This window comes from Lithobates pipiens, unplaced genomic scaffold (assembly GCF_037356315.1).
Source record: "Lithobates pipiens isolate NorthernLeopardFrog02 unplaced genomic scaffold, aLitPip1_a1.2 Scaffold_13, whole genome shotgun sequence".
In the NCBI taxonomy this organism is placed as follows: domain Eukaryota; kingdom Metazoa; phylum Chordata; class Amphibia; order Anura; family Ranidae; genus Lithobates; species Lithobates pipiens.
This window is the reverse complement of record NW_027507718.1, coordinates 383,383,575-383,399,528: the sequence shown is the minus strand read 5'-3', so window position 1 is coordinate 383,399,528 and position 15,954 is coordinate 383,383,575. Positions and strand designations below refer to the sequence as shown.

General features: G+C 42.4%; 1 protein-coding gene across 2 annotated transcripts in view; it reads right to left on the bottom strand.

Annotated features, from left to right (window-relative positions):
* The window catches only part of WWC2 (WW and C2 domain containing 2), a 289,038-nt gene that overhangs the window by 188,614 nt on the left and 84,470 nt on the right, over positions 1 to 15,954 (bottom strand). The window lies entirely within an intron of this gene.

The following is a 15,954-nucleotide window of genomic DNA, read 5'->3' as shown; positions in this document are numbered from 1 at the left end:
GGGGTCGAGAGCTGAACTTACAGTCTGCAGAGCTCTGAGATCTGATTGGAGAGAAGAGAGACCACCCCCCCCCCCCCCCCAATTTCACACAGGAGCAGAGCTGAGGCTGTCAAGATGCTGAAGCTCCCTCCCCTGTCACTGTTTTTCTCTTGGTGTCAGAAAAACTTGTCAGAAGTGATTCCTGCTGATAGCTGAGGAATGAAGCAGCAGACAGAAATGACACTTAGAGCTATTAACTGAGACACGTACACACTATATAGGGATATGCTTTGTTCATATTTCATGTCTGAGGTTTGCAACTATACTAAAAAAAAATTGTATTGTTGTGTCCACATTGTGGAGCCCACCCCTCATTCCCGTTATTTCTGACACTCAAACAAACAGAAGGTGACAAAAAATCTCCCCAGTGAGGACAGATATCAACACAAACTAAAAAAAGGTTCTAAGCTACCCAGTCTACCCGAAACTAAAAAAAATATATTGCCTGGGGATTAACTTTAAACTAAAGCTGGAAAACTGAGCCTGCACAGTACAAAGCTCTATAACAGGGGGTGTCCAAACTTTTTTCAAAGAGGGCAAGATTTGATGAAGTGAACATGCATGAGGGCCGGCCATTTTGCCTGGCATTCTTTAAACCATTAAAATTCGGTCAAAGTGTGTTCGTCCGAGCACTAATACACTGTCCAACAAGAATTCTCTTGCCTTTGTGGTGAAGAGATGAGCTTGGGCGTGTTATTTGGATATATTGTATTTATCAGCTTATAACAACACGCACCTTTATTTTAAAAAGGAAGTTTCAGGAAAAAAAGCTTACATTTTAAATAAAGAACTGTGAAGCAAAATAAGGGTCAGTGCCCATTTGCAGCCTCACAAGTGCCATGAATGCAGCAAACCCCGTTGCCATGAATGCAGCAAACCCCGTTGCCATGAATGCAGCAAACCCCATTGAGATGAATGCAGCACCCATCATTGAGATGAATGCAGCACCCACCATTGAGATGAATGCAGCACCCACCATTGAGATGAATGCAGCACCCACCATTGAGATGAATGCAGCCTGATCCATGCCCATCTGCAGCCTTGGAAGAGAAAGGGAGGCGGCGGGACGAGCGCCAACAGACATACAGGAGAAAATCCTGTTTCTCAGCAGCCTCCAATAGAAAGTCCTGCCTCCTATGATGGACAGAACAGTTGTCCAATGGTGGCGCAGGAGACAGGACTTCCTTTTACACAGGCCACCGTGTAAACAGGAAATTCTCTTGTATGTACAGCACTCGTCCCACCCCCTTCCTGTCCCCTCCAAGGCAGCCAGCATATATATATCTTTTGTGGCCCCCATCAGCTGGTCAACTCGTTCCTGTGTCATGACCGATCTAAGCAGTTTTTCTTTTTTGTCCCTTATGTGATCCTCTATATGAGTTCGGCCTTGTTTGCTATCCTGGTTTTTGGGTTGGAGTCTATTCTTCCCGTCCATTCCATTGGGACCCTAGAGGAATTGGAATTTCGTGGATGATACAGACCACTCCCTCTTTGACCAGAGGACCCACAGTGATTCCAGCGGCTGACAGACCTGCGAGGATCCATCTATTTATATATGCACGCATGACCTTATGGTTTTGGTAAGAGTACCCATCTTGTTTTTACCTACCTAGATGTCACTGGCTTGAGATGTCTCCAAGATCACTTTCTAGTCTTTACATTGTGTGAAACATCACATCCTATGTCCTATGTCCTATCTGGACTTCAAGGGATTTTGTATTCACTTAATATTTGGACTTTATTGGTTTTTCTTTTTTAAGTATTTGTCACATGTGTTTTCATAGCACTTTTTTAGCGCTACATTATTTTGTTTAGTAACATTTTAGATGCCAAAAGGAAAAATTTACAGGTGACGCCAACTACTAAAACACTCACAGTTAACATAACTGCCATTTAGCCAATATCCAAATGAGCTAGATAGCATAGGTGAGCTAAAACGGATTAAGGATATCCAATTCGTGGGGTCATTGTATACCTAGCCAACATTCATTCCTTGACATTGTATTAATTATTAGATGACCATCTAAAGTCACAAGCCTGGCCTTGAAAAGAAAAAGCAGCACATTAAGCTATGGGCTAGATTTTATGATTCAGATTTCTAACGGGCCTAGTTGACCCTTTGTAGGTTCATGCTGTCTATTACTGCACATTACCCACTCCCAAAAAACAAAAAAAACAAAAACAGAGCACTTGTATACAGTTTATCATAATAAAGGAGAAGTCCAGCCTGAGCTCGTTTGGCTGGGCTTCTCCTAAGGGTCACAGGAGTGCAATTTGTTTTGCACTCCTGTGACCCGTTTTCAGCAGAGTGGTCTGAAGTCGGATCTCTGCTTACATCACCAAGATCAGTATAGGCACCGCGTCATCCCACTTCGGAAATCTGGATCTGCCAGGTGCCTAGACTGATGGCAGTCTCAGCAAGCCTCTGAGAGGCTAAGATGGCCGATACCCGCCCCCCCTCCCCCCATAGCTCAGTGCTCCAATGAGCCTGGAGGAGCAGAGCAGGAGAGCTGCTGACTGACAGTGAGCAGCTCTCCTCTCGGGGATCTGAGAGAACTGAGTGATCGGCGATGTTCGGTGGCTCGGTTCTCAGTGCAGAGACGCCATGGGGCCAATGCTGTATCCAGGTAAGTATGACCATGGGAAAAATGACAAACCCATACTTCACCTTTAAGGAGAATCTTTTATGAGAAATAGGCTACTGCTCCACACAATATTACGAGGGGTCTTAAAAAAGTTTCCACACTTTAATATTTTATTTGGAAATGGTGAGGACAGGAGGAGTAGTGAGTAGTCGTGTCTGAATGTCATGTGACTAGTCTGTCCGGCAAGCTGGCTGATCTTGCAATTCAGTATAAAAGTTGTCACGCTGTGGCTGCAAAACCTATTAAAAAAGTGTGGAATCTCTTTGAAGAACCCTCGTATTTTACTTAAACCAACAGAAATATTTTCACAATGTCCATAGAAAATACTTAATAAGCTAAATGCAACGTGTTTCTAGTACCCAATTTGAGTTATACTAAATCCAGTAATATGAAAATAGTTAATCTGCGCAACCCCCCCCCCCCCCCCCCCAGTGCCCACAGCTTATAAATCTTTTTTTTATATTCAAATATTGCCACTATATACCTTAGTTGGGTGATCTGTATACCACGGTTACATCATAAACTGCAGTTTGTTCAGTGCTGAGAGTTTAGGTAGGAGGAGATTTTCTCACTGCAGCCTGTATACATGCCCACATGTGTGATGCCAATATCATGTGACCTGGCTATCTCTGAGAACACAAAACTGTTCTCTCCAGCATGTGCAGGTTGGCTATTGCCTGTGTATTAGCTGGCTTTCCCCAGACATTGCAGGGAGGGGGAGGATCTGTCCATACAGGATAAAAACAGCCTTTTTACACAATGCAGAGGATTAACCCCTAATGTTCCACAGTGAGTATAACAAGCATGCTATGCTGCATATACAGACTGATTTTACTGTTGTGGGTTTAGTAACACTTTAAATTTCCACCTAATGGTTATCTGTATATAAAGCAGTGTAACCAACATTCCTTAGGGCTGGTTCACAAGGCTGCTGTTAGAAATCACAGGCCCCATACAGCCTACCTGACAGGTCCCCCCAACCCAAAATATCAAATTATAGTTTCACTAAAATGCAATGCCCATGATGCTATGCTTCACAGCCATGGCAGAAAGGATATCCCCATTGAAAAAGACCCATTTAAGTGAATGGCACCGCTCCACATGCACTCCCTCACCACCTGTCAAATGCTCTCTAAAGAGCTATCCAAATGTTGATTGCCCTTCAGGAGAGGAAAGCACATTTATACAAGTCCTTCATGTTAATAATTTTTTTGTATTTTATTTTTTATTTCGTTATTTTGTTTTGACTGCCCTTTTGGCGGGCCTTTGGTGAAAGCAGACCTCTGATGTCTCACATTTGAGACAGAGAAAAATAATTAGAACAAAGATGTCCCTCTCTCTGCAGCATCAGTTGCACTTAACAGTGAATGAATGAAAAGTGCTCTGAGGTTTCCTATTCATTCACAAACTGAAACATAGTAAACTCAATTTCCTATGCTTTAGCAATGAATGGACACAGGAGAGTTTGGTTCCCATCACTCACTGTGTTTATTTAAGAAAGAAGGGGGCCAGGAAACATAACATAGTATTTACCAGTCTCATCCCCACTCTTTATTCTGAAACCGATCCCCCTGTCTGCCCGCAGCAGTTGCTGGTGGGAGAGGAGAGCAGGGACATCAGCAATGCTGTGGGGAAGGGGGCCCAACAGAAAGTGAAAAGGAAAGTAGATACAATAACGGAGCCCCTGCAACGCATCTGGAGGGAGAAAGAAGTGTAGAATCTGGCAGCGCTCCAGGGTGATCTACAAGAGTACCAAGTGTCAGTAATAAGGTGCCCAGCTCCCCTTTGAAAATGTAGGGGCCTGGGTATAAGTGGGTCGGCTAAACTGCCTCATCAGCGGCGGTTCATAATAGGTGCTTTGTGTTCTCATTGTGTACTACATGCTTTTAAGGTGTTATCACTGAACTTGGCTTAAAGTGGAGTTCCACCCAGCTTTACTACTTGTTTTTAAACAAAAGACCACCCCTCCACTGCTCGTTTTTGGATTTACATTTTCTTACCTTTAGTAGTAAAAAGGTGAAATTCCATCCCAGACTCGATGTGGCGAGGTACGTAATTTCCACTTCTGGCTCTGCCACTCCTCCTTCCCCTGCACTGCCTTCTGGGACCTGTGTGTGTTCAGAAGATGACGGGGTCATCCAGAAAGCTCCACGTGACTCGCGCAGTTGGAAACTGAGGGCTCCACTGCCGTTTTTCCTTAGTTACAATGGTGGCGCCTGAACCCGTTCCGATGGGCAGATCGACCTCAGGAGGCCAACATCATGGGTTCCCTGAACAGGCAAGTACTCTTATTAAAAGTCAGCATCTACAGTGTTTGTACCTGATGACTTAAAAAATAAAAAGATTTTGAGGGTGGAACTCCGCTTTAAAGAGCTTACCTAAAGTGTTACTAAACCCAGTAATATGAAAATAGTTCATCTGCATGCATGGGAAAGTTGTATTGCCAGAGATGGCGACATTTCCAAAATGTGTTTCTTAGGAATACTCCCTACCACTCACCCTACCACCCAGAAGAGTTTCTTTGTTTATTCTGAGGCATGCCACCGCCAGACGCTGGCATACTCTAGATGTTGTCAGGCCACATCTTTACCATCCAGCCAGGATCCAGGTGTGTTTATGCATCAGGCACAGCTCCACTGCCAGCCACAGGCCTCTTAGGCTCGGTTCACACAGGGGCGGCACGACTTGCAGCGCGACTCACAGACGCGACCTGCAAACGACTTCAGTGGCGACTTGCAAAACGACTTCTGTATAGAAGTCAATGCAAGTCGCCTGAAGTCGCCCCAAAAGTAGTACAGGAACCTTTTTCTAAGTCGGAGCGACTTGAGTCGCTCCTATTAGAACGGTTCCGTAGTACAGAACGGAGCGCGACTTGTCAGGCGGCTAAGTCGCCTGACAAGTCGCGGTAGTGTGAACCGGCACTTACTCTTTTTGTGCAGTGTAAAACACTGCTTGGCCATAAATACTATGTAGGTGCAGTATTTTGAGTGCTGAGACAGCCCATTAAAAAACAAAAAACAAAAAAAAAAAAAAAACCACACATAGGCCATCCTAAAGCAATGTGTATCAATGCATGAAAAGAACTAACGTGCAACAATAAAATGGACAAGAACACCAGCATCTGAAATGGCATTTAACTGATGTGTGCATTTTCTGGAAGCAGTGTTGAAAAGAAAGATCAAAGCAAGTAGATAAACCCATAGCATGAAGCTGGAGAGTTGCCTGGCATCACTTACAATGCCAACTTGATGGTCGTAATGTTAAGTACTTGCTCTTTTCAACACTAATAAATGTCAGCAGGAAATTCAGCGAAACTTTATATAGTTCTTTTTAGTTTACAGCTCAGCCCAGCTTCCGGCCCAGAATACATAGCCAGCAAAGGAGTCCTGCATATTATGTAAAACACATCAATCTTCATACATATGCATGAGGAGTCACTTTATTTCAAAGATTTTAATATCTTCTATTCAGAGCTTTTTATATATTTTTGTTGAAGTAATACATTTTGACATTCTGGGCACATGTTAAAAATTATAATGTACACTTTTGAAACAGGATAAAATCATAAAAGCTAAGGTTACAGTAGGGTACAATGTAAATTCATTAGTTTCTATTTTTTATGATTACAAGAAGCAGTTCAAGTTGACCCTTCACTTAAATACAACTAATTATACAGGCCTACAAAATATATTATATATATATATATATATATATATACACACACACATTAAATAAAAAATAGATTTGTTTTCCTGCTATATTGCTAGAATATATGTTATAAGGTGTGACCTTTGTAAACCCATATGCTAATACACAGCGATCAATGCTAATTAGCAGGTGTTACATGTGGATGGTATCATTAAACTTCAAAAGCAGGAGAAAAAAAAAAGAATTTGCTTCTAGTCTAATTATAATATTTACTATATTAATATAAACCGCCACAAAGCTTGTCTTTATAACATGAATTAAAGCAAAAGCTTACTATAACATTTATTTAAAGGCTTAATTTATTATTTTCTAAAAAGGGAATGTTCTTTGTATGTATTTTTTTAGGCAATTAAATATAACATTGTATATAAATAATTGTCTTTATTTTTATTTTGAGGCAGTAGGTGGAGCTCTAGGTTCCTTTGACATGTTTTCCAGGCTATTAGCATCTGCATTGCTGTTTATAGAGTCAAGTAGCTGAAGTTTCAGTGGGTAACCATCAGCTGTGTACATTGGCTCGCTGAGTGGCCGAGCCAGCTTCCGGTCCAGGAATCTTGGGGGATCCCGACCGGATCTTTTCAGAGCTTGGACCATCTCTGTGACTTCAGTTGACAGAGGGCTTTAGAGCGAACAGCACTCCTGTGCTCCATAGGAGAAGTACAGCCAGAAATGCTTTGTCTTGAACTACTTAAGGACCGCCTCCTGTACATATGCGTCGGTACTTTGAAGAGGGATATCTCGGTAATGGCAGCAGCTGCTGCCTCAACCGAGATATCCCTCTTTACAGGAAGCGGTCCTGTTTACAATAATGGTGGTCTCTGCGGCGGGTTCGCCGCAAGATCACCGTGATCAGCGGTGGGAGAGGTGCCACCCCCCTCCCGCCGCTCTCCCGCGCCCTCCACCGCTTACCGGAGCCGGCGGTAGCGGCGGAGGCAATTGGGTCCTTCATGTTGCTGGGTATAGAGAAGAGTGAGGCTAAGATGGCCCCCCACTCGTCTCTATACCATACGTCACTTCCGCCCATACCTCTTAAAAGAAAATTTTTTCAATGTCATTTTTTTTTTTATTGCATTTAAGTCCTAATATGAGATCTGAGGTCTTTTTGACCCCAGATCTCATATTTAAGAGGACCTGTCATGCTTTTTTCTATTACAAGGGATATTTACATTCCTTGTAATAGGAATAAAAGTGATCCATTTTTTTTTTTAAACAGTGTAAAAATAAATAAAATCAAGTAAAATAAATACGAAAAAAAAAATATATATTTAAAACACCCCGTCCCAACGAGATCACGTGCAGAAGCGAACACATATGCGAGTAGCGCCCGCATATGAAAACGGTAGTCAAACTACACTTGTGAGGTATCGCCGCAATCCGTAGAGCGAGAACAATAATTTTAGCCATAGGCTTGCTCTGTAACCCAAAACATGCAACCTGTAGAATTTTTTAAATGTCGCTTATGGAGATATTTGAGGGTAAACGTTTGACACCATTCCACAAGTGGGGGCAATTTTGAAGCATGACATGTCGGGTATCAATTTACTCGGCCTAACATTATCTTTCACAATAAAAAAAATTGGCTAATTTTACTGTGGTCTTATTTTTTTTATTCAAAAAAGTGATTTTTTTTCCCCAAAAAAGTGCGCTTGTAAGACCGCTGCGCAAATACAGTGTGAAAAAAAGTATTGCAATGACCGCCATTTTATTCTCTAGGGTGTTAGAAAAAAAAAAAAACAATATATAATGTTTGGGGGTTCTAAATAATTTTCTAGCAAAACAAACTGTTTTAAACATGTAAAACACTGAGTCTGAAAAAGAGGCCTGGTCTTTAAAGAGGTTGTAAAAGGTAAACATTCTATGCATTAAAGTGAAAAAACATCTGATAGTTAGTGTGGTCCGTCGTCACCCGATCTCCCATAGGGGAGAGCGGCGCTGTGACAGGTCCATCCCTGCACAGTGTGCAGAGACAAACCTGTCATCTTCCTGCTCAGCGGAGATCACTCCGGCGATCCCCGCTGAGCAAGCGGATATCCACAGGGCGGATCAGCACTGATCCGCCCCGTGTGAAAGGACCCTAAGTGGTTAACTTCACCTTCAAAGAGGAAGTAAACCCTGGTCATAGATTTTTTTTTATTTTTTTTTTGATCAGCCAGGGGCCTGCGAAGTGGATGGAGGAATCCTCCCCAATGTGCCGTTGTATTCTGATGGCAGTACTCCTCTGTCGGAATACACTGATCAGCGACTGAAGCTTATTGGCTGCAGCAAATGAAGAGAAATTTTCCAACAAACCTGTTCAACAGAAGTCGATTGCGAGTAGAGACACATGGATATATTATTATATATTTATTGTTGGAAATACATTTTTTGATTAGTAACTGCAGCCACTGATTAGTGTATTCTGGCAGCGGAGGAGTACTGATGTCAGAACACAATGGCTTGTGTGGCTGTGGGGTTCCTTGCTGTGTGGATGAGGGAATCTATTTGTTTTTGTTTATTTTTTCTTTCATCAGCCCCTTGGCTGATCAAAAAAACAAAAACAAAAAAACATTATTCTTATGGTCAGTTTTACTCTTGTCAGTTCTCCCATGAGAAGTGGTATCTTTAACTACTTGCCGCACAATAAAATACATGTAACGCAGTTGTGTTCGAGAATGTATACCAGGGTTATGACTACAGCTGTATCCTATAACCCCAGTATTTTTATTTTTCAGCCGGTAATGCTTTTTTATCTAAAAGCAATCCTAGCAGCTGATTAGTCCCCCTTCCTGTCGCTGACCAGCGCCTCTCCTGGGCAACGGGAGAGCCTGGTATCTCATCCAGTGCCGCCGGGTTATCATAGAGCTGGGCGAAAACCAGAAGGTCCTCGGCCATCTCTATGGTCTATGAGGCCAGAAGCGATGCCATGACTTTACTTGTGTTTAGGGAAGATGTAAACACAGTCTTTTTTGGAAACTACAATCACATGCTTCTTTTTTGAGCTCATGCTTTCTAGGCTGAAGGAGAGATCTGGAGTCTTATAATCCTCCAGATGGCTCCATAATGGGGGATCGGATGGATGATTACAGACCGCCTGTCCGTTTTCATCCGATCCGCCAGATGGATGGAAAATAGGACATCCATCCGTCTGGATTTTGCGGAGCAGATCAGAGCGGATCGGATGTCAGTGAACATGTCACCGCTGACATCTGACATTCCTAAGAGCTGTATGGATCGCCCGTTCAGAACTGCCTGAAAAAACTGACAGGCGAATATGAACGGTCTGCATGTGTGAAAGGGGCATAAAGAGCACCTGTCATGCCTTATTTATATCACAAGAGATGTTTAAATTTTCTGTGATAGGAATAAAAGTGAGCACACGTGAGGTATTGACGCAATTATAGCGAGAGCTATAATTCTAATGCTAGATCTCTGTAACTCTAAACTGGTAACCTGTGGAGATTTTTAAAGTGGTTGTAAACCCTTACAACACACTTTTTGCTACAGGTAAGCCTATAATAAGGCTTACCTGCAGCTACTCTGGATATCTCCTAAACTGTTTAGGAGATATTCCCTGTATTTGTACGTGCCGTTGCTTCAGTGAGTGTGCCGTTACCGGCGCTTCCCACGCTCATTCGCGAGAGTGATGCCATTGTGGCTTAGGCCAATCACAACACCGGAGCCCGCGTTACCCGGAAGTAACTATATGAGGATGGCTGCAGGGGCTTCTATCTCAGGTAAGTAATTCACAATGAGCTAGTATGCTATGCTCTTGTTTTAGTTTTTTTCCTGGGGTTTACAAATCACTTTAAGTATTGTAGTTTGTCACCTTTCCACGAGTGTGCACAATTTTAAAGAATGACATGTTAGGTATCTATTTACTCAGCATAACATTAGTATATTTAAAAAAAATGGGTTATATATTGTGCTTTTTTGTATTAAAACTCATTAAAGTGTTTTTTCCCCCCCAAAAAAAACCACTGCGCAAATACCCTGTGCCATGAAAAATTGCAACAATCACCATTTCCTTCACTAGGGCCTGTGCTAAAAATATAAATATATATATATATATATATATATAAATATGTGCTAAGTAATTTTCTAGCAAAAAAATGCTGATTTTTACTTGTAAACAAAAAGTGTCAGAATAGGCCTGATCTTAAAAGGAGAAGTCCAGCCTGAGCTTGTTTGGCTGAGCTTCTTCAATGGGTCATTGGAATGCAATTCGTTTTACACTCCTGTGACCCGTTTTCAGTGGCGAGCGGTCTGAAGTACGCTCTCTGCTGACTTCACTGGAATCAGTCCAGGTAGCGCGTCATCCTGACTTAGGAAGTCTGGATCCGCCAGATGCCTGGACTGACGGCAGTCTCAGCGAGCCTCTGAGACGGCTGCTCCCCACCCCTCCACAGCTCAGTGCTCCAGAGGAGCAGAGAAGGAGAGCTTCCGATTGACAGGCAGCAGCTTTCCGCTCGGGGAGGAGCGAGAACCGAGCCATCTGCGATAGGGAGGGACAAATGTAGCATCGGTCTGCATCCAGCTACGCAAGTATGAATCTACAAAAAAAAAAATCATACTTCTTTTAAAGTGCTTAATTACCCCATACTTCACTCACTACAAAACATTTTAAGAAATTTACATTTCACTCAGCTCCTCCTAGAAAGACATTTGTAGCTTAAAGTTTTTATGATTCAAGATATAGTTATTTATACATTTGTATAGTTTCTTTGTGATGGTTCTGACCCGTTAAGGCAGGGGTGCCCAACCAGTGGCCTGGGGGCCACATGTGGCCCGCGGAGCACTCTGATGTGGCCCGTGACCTCCTTCTGTGGGATGGCAGATTGGCAAGCCCAGATTATGGGTTGCAGACCCGCCATCACAGAGCATCTGTGTTAATGAAGCCAGCAAAGCTAGCAGCTGTGGAGCAGAGCTGTATAAGTGGATGCTTCCTGTATAGCGCCATCTTTTGCCACAGGCAGAGTGATACCAATTGCACTCTACCGGGGACAGCAACAGCAAGCGATACCTGAATGGAAGACTGTTATTAAAGGTCAGTTTATTACTAAAATTGCAGTGTGTATATGGCCATATCTGCGCAGTGGTTACTGGGCTGCTGTCGAACTGATCCGCAGGTACAGCGCACCTTCAGGTTACCTGCACTGAGGCATAGACTTCTATTATTACCTGCGAGTTTGGCGAGTTCTCAGAAAGTGCACCACACCTGCAGGCTACAACAGAAGTCTATAGCAAAGTGTAGCTAACCCACAGGAAAGACACAGGCGAACTGCGCTGCAATAGTGTAAAAGGCCCCTTTCATACAATCAGTATAACTCAAATCGGACCCTCCATTCACCTCTATGAAACGGCAGATGTAAACGGATTTGTGTCCTTTTATACCCGCCTACCTCCAATCTGATTCGCTAAAAAAAAATAAAAAGGGGGGGGGGGGGGGGGGGTCGATCCCCTTCCGTCAGGGCGGATCGGAGGACCCATAGAGTAGAGTGGGCTGTGTCTGCTCTGCATGGACCTGTCATGCGCCTGCTCTGCTCATTGTGGCTCACGACCGATTACCAAGTCGCTTAAGTGGCCCTCGCCCTTCGAAAGGTTGGGCACCCCTGCGTTAAGGAATTCCCTTAGACACAATCTGCAGGGAGATATACAAGGTTCAGGATCAAGAAACAGCATTTGAAAATCCATTCAGAAAGTTATGTTATTATGCGGATAACAAACTGAATAGAATATAAAGACCCAGCCCCCCAGTTTAATAATGAACATTACGTATGGAATAGGAAATACAGCACAGATTTTTACATATAATATTGTAATGCACTTGCTCCTGTTTCAGAAAATCACTTCACTAGGCCTTATGGGAAAAGCTTGTGTCCAAGCTCCTTGATAGGGTCATTATATCCAAAGTCTAATTAGCAAAGGCACAACCATGATGATACTGTAATGCAGCATATGTACACACTTGCTAGAAAGGAAGATTAGCCTGACCAGCTGTTTCATAGCCTTTTGTTGCAACTACTAATAAGTAACTAATTTGATCTATTTTACAAATACAATACAGTTCTACAGTTAATTAACCGTCTAAGTTGTTTGCTTTGCATATTCAATTTATAATGTGGCAGTACAGTGACAAAGGGGAATTTGTTTTATAATTGTTGGGAACATTTACATCATTCCAGCCCCTCTGTGCTGTTTGCACAATAGACTGATTAAGTAGAGCTGTGAAGTAAAGTGGTTAATATTCTGAGATGTCTGACATGGAGAGCGGATAATAAGAGAGGATGATACAACGCAAGCTGCCTCTCTAAGCTCCAGCATCTGTCATACAGATACTTGAGGTCACTCTGTAATCTCACCAATTAGACCAGTTTATAACACAGTAAAAAAAAAAAAAAAAAAGGTAATATATTTAAAGAAAGAAAAAAATGACCAATAACAAAAGTAACATGGTAGCATCAATGTTATTACCTTACATTATTACCCCAAACAGCAAATCCATCAATTATCAAATACAATTTAAAGTCCCTCTCCCTATATCGCCTCACTATAACAATGTACCGAACCTCTCCAATGTGCATCTAACTAGTAAAACTGGATAAGCATTGTGCATGCCTTACACCACTTACTATGAATACACATCTCTGACATTGCACAGTTTCTAACACTGTAAAACAAATGCACTGTGCAAATAAATACCAGGATTTTTTTTTTTATTATTTACATAATCTTTTATGTTCACATTAGCTTTTACATTTCCTTTTGACTGCAGGCTTTTGAGGACTTTCCAAGTTTTCATTTCAAGTGGACCTTATCGCAAAGAAGTAGATTTTCTATGTTATCACTCCAACATTAATAAGCAAAGCCTTCCCTCTACCAAGATACCGTGTTTCACCGAAAATAAGACCGGGTCTTATAATAATTCTAGCTACAAAAAACACACTAGGGTTTATTTTCAGGGGGTGTCTTATTTACGGTATGTACAATAATCTACATTTATTCAAATATAGTCATGTCATCTTCTGGAAAAAAAGAATAAATATCCTGATCATTTAAAGCATGACAGAGAGCACAGCCCCTGTGTTGTATCATTTACCCCTCCCCTGTCAGCTCAGGAGTCAGCATTATGAAATACTGTAATCCCAAAACCTTTGGTTAACCACTTAAGCCCCAGACCAATTTGCAGCCAAAGGACCAGGCCCCTTTTTGCGATTCGACACAGCGTGGCTTTAACTGGCATTTGCGCGGTCATGCGATGTGGCTCCCAAACAAAATTGGCGTTTTTTTCCCCACAAATAGAGCTTTCTTTTGGTGGTATTTGATCACCTCTGCGTTTTTTATTTTTTTGTGCTATAAACAAAAATAGAGCGACAATTTTGGAAAAAATTCAATATTTTTTACTTTTTGCTATAATAAAATATCCCCAAAAAATATATAAAAAAAAAATTTTTTTCCTCAGTTTAGGCCGATATGTATTCTTCGACATATTTTTGGTAAAAAAATAAAATAATAAATCGCAATTAGCGATTATTGGTTTACGCAAAAGTTATAGCGTTTACAAAATAGGGGATCGTTTTATAGCATTTTTATTAATATTTATTTATTTACTAGCAATGGTGGCGATCAGCGATTTTTATTGTGACTGCGACATTATGGCAGACACATCGGACATTTTTGACACATTTTTGGGACCATTGTCATTTATACAGCAATCAGTGATATTTAAATGCAGTGATTCCTGTGTATATTACACTGGCAGTGAAGGAGTTAACCACTAAGGAGCAGTGTAGGGGGTATGATGACGGTATGTGTTTTTTTTTTTTATTGTAGGGGGTGTGGCCTGGCATGTAACATCACTGATAGTCTTTCCTTATATCAGGGAACAGATGATCGGTGACAGCCACAGTAGGAAGCACGGGGAGAGGTTTGTTTACACAGACCTCTCCTCGTTCTTCAGCTCTGTGACCCGATCGCGGGACACCAGCGGCGATTGGGTCCGCTGGTCCTGCGGCCATGGTCACAGAGCTCAGGACGGGGTCGGGAGAGCTCCGCCGGCGACGCGCTCCCGACCCACGGCTGGGCACTTAAAAAGCCACGTACAGGTACGTGATTGTGCCCAGCTGTGCCATTCTGCTGACATATATGTGCAGGAGGCGGTCCTTAAGAGGTTAAAGTCCTTTTAAAATTATGTAATCTGTTCTGTAAAAAGATGACATAATGTGCAGTGTGTCTTCTTGTTACTGTGGAAAATTCCTTATTTACAGCGCTGCTGTGCGCTCACATGACTCGTCTGATCTCTTCTTCCCCACTCAGAATACTGCAGAGGGAGGGGCCAAAATCCTGGCTGACGTCAGCCCTACTCCGAGCACTGCAGAGAGAGGAGCCGCTGACATCAGCCAGGAGGAGAGAAGATCATCTATGGCAGGTCACGTGAGCACCCAGCAATGCTGTAAATATGGCATTTTCCACAATAAAGTTGCACAAGGCAACACACTGCACATTATATAATCTTTTTACAAAACAGATTACATGTTTTTACAAGGACTTTAACTAAAGCTTATTTTCAGGGTAGCGCTTATATTGCAGCCACCCCCAAAAAACACGCTAGGTCTTTTTTCGGGGTAGGGCTTATTTTTGGGGAAACAGGGTAGCTGCCTCCATACAGAAACAAAATGCAGAGTAAAGCCTCATACACACGATTAGATTTTCTGCAGATTTTTGTCTTCAGATTTACCAAAACCATGTAGTGGAAGGGCCTGCCTGATTGCATACAAATTGAAACTCTTAAGGTTTGACCTCATTATATGGTTTTGGTAAATCTGAAGACAAAAATCTGCAGAAAATCTGATAGTGTGTATGGGGCTTAAGGTGTGGTAAGTTCGTAATAAAGAATAGATCTGCAAAGAGGCCATAGCCAATACTGGTGACTAGTCCTTTCCCCTCCACTTGCCTTTTTAGGACTCAGCTTCCAGAGTTCAGGTCCTCTTAAAGCATATAGAAATGTTGTGGGAGAATATGAATTATTAAAACTCCGGTCAGAATATTTAGCAAATTGTGATATTGGGGAGATTTCCCTTAGCTATCTGTCCCGTCGACATAACAGGAAGTAAGGAAAAATCTATTTAAAGGGACAAATCCCCCATTTGATAGATGTCCGTAAGGAAGGGTTCTCGTTGACATTTATTCCTGTTCAAGTGACAAATGAAAAACACATTTCACTTGTTTTTTTCTATCAGTGCAAGTGGTCACCAAGACAAATAGAGAGAGTGAAGCATACTAATAAGGACACACAAGAGAAAAAAAAAACAAAAAAAAAAAAAAAACCTTAAAGCGGAGGTCCACCCTAAAGTGGACCTTCCGCTCATCGGAACCCTCCCCCCCTCCAGTGCCACAATCGGCACCTTTCAGGGGGGAGGGGGGTGCAGTTACCTGGATAATCCAGGTAACTGCACCCACTTCCGGGATAGCTCTCTGCGGAAAGGGGCGTAACTTACGCCCCTTTCAGCAAGTGCCCGCCCCTTCCCGCAAGTGCCCCGCTGCCTGCTGGGAAACACACAGATCTCAGAGGCAGCGGGGACCATCC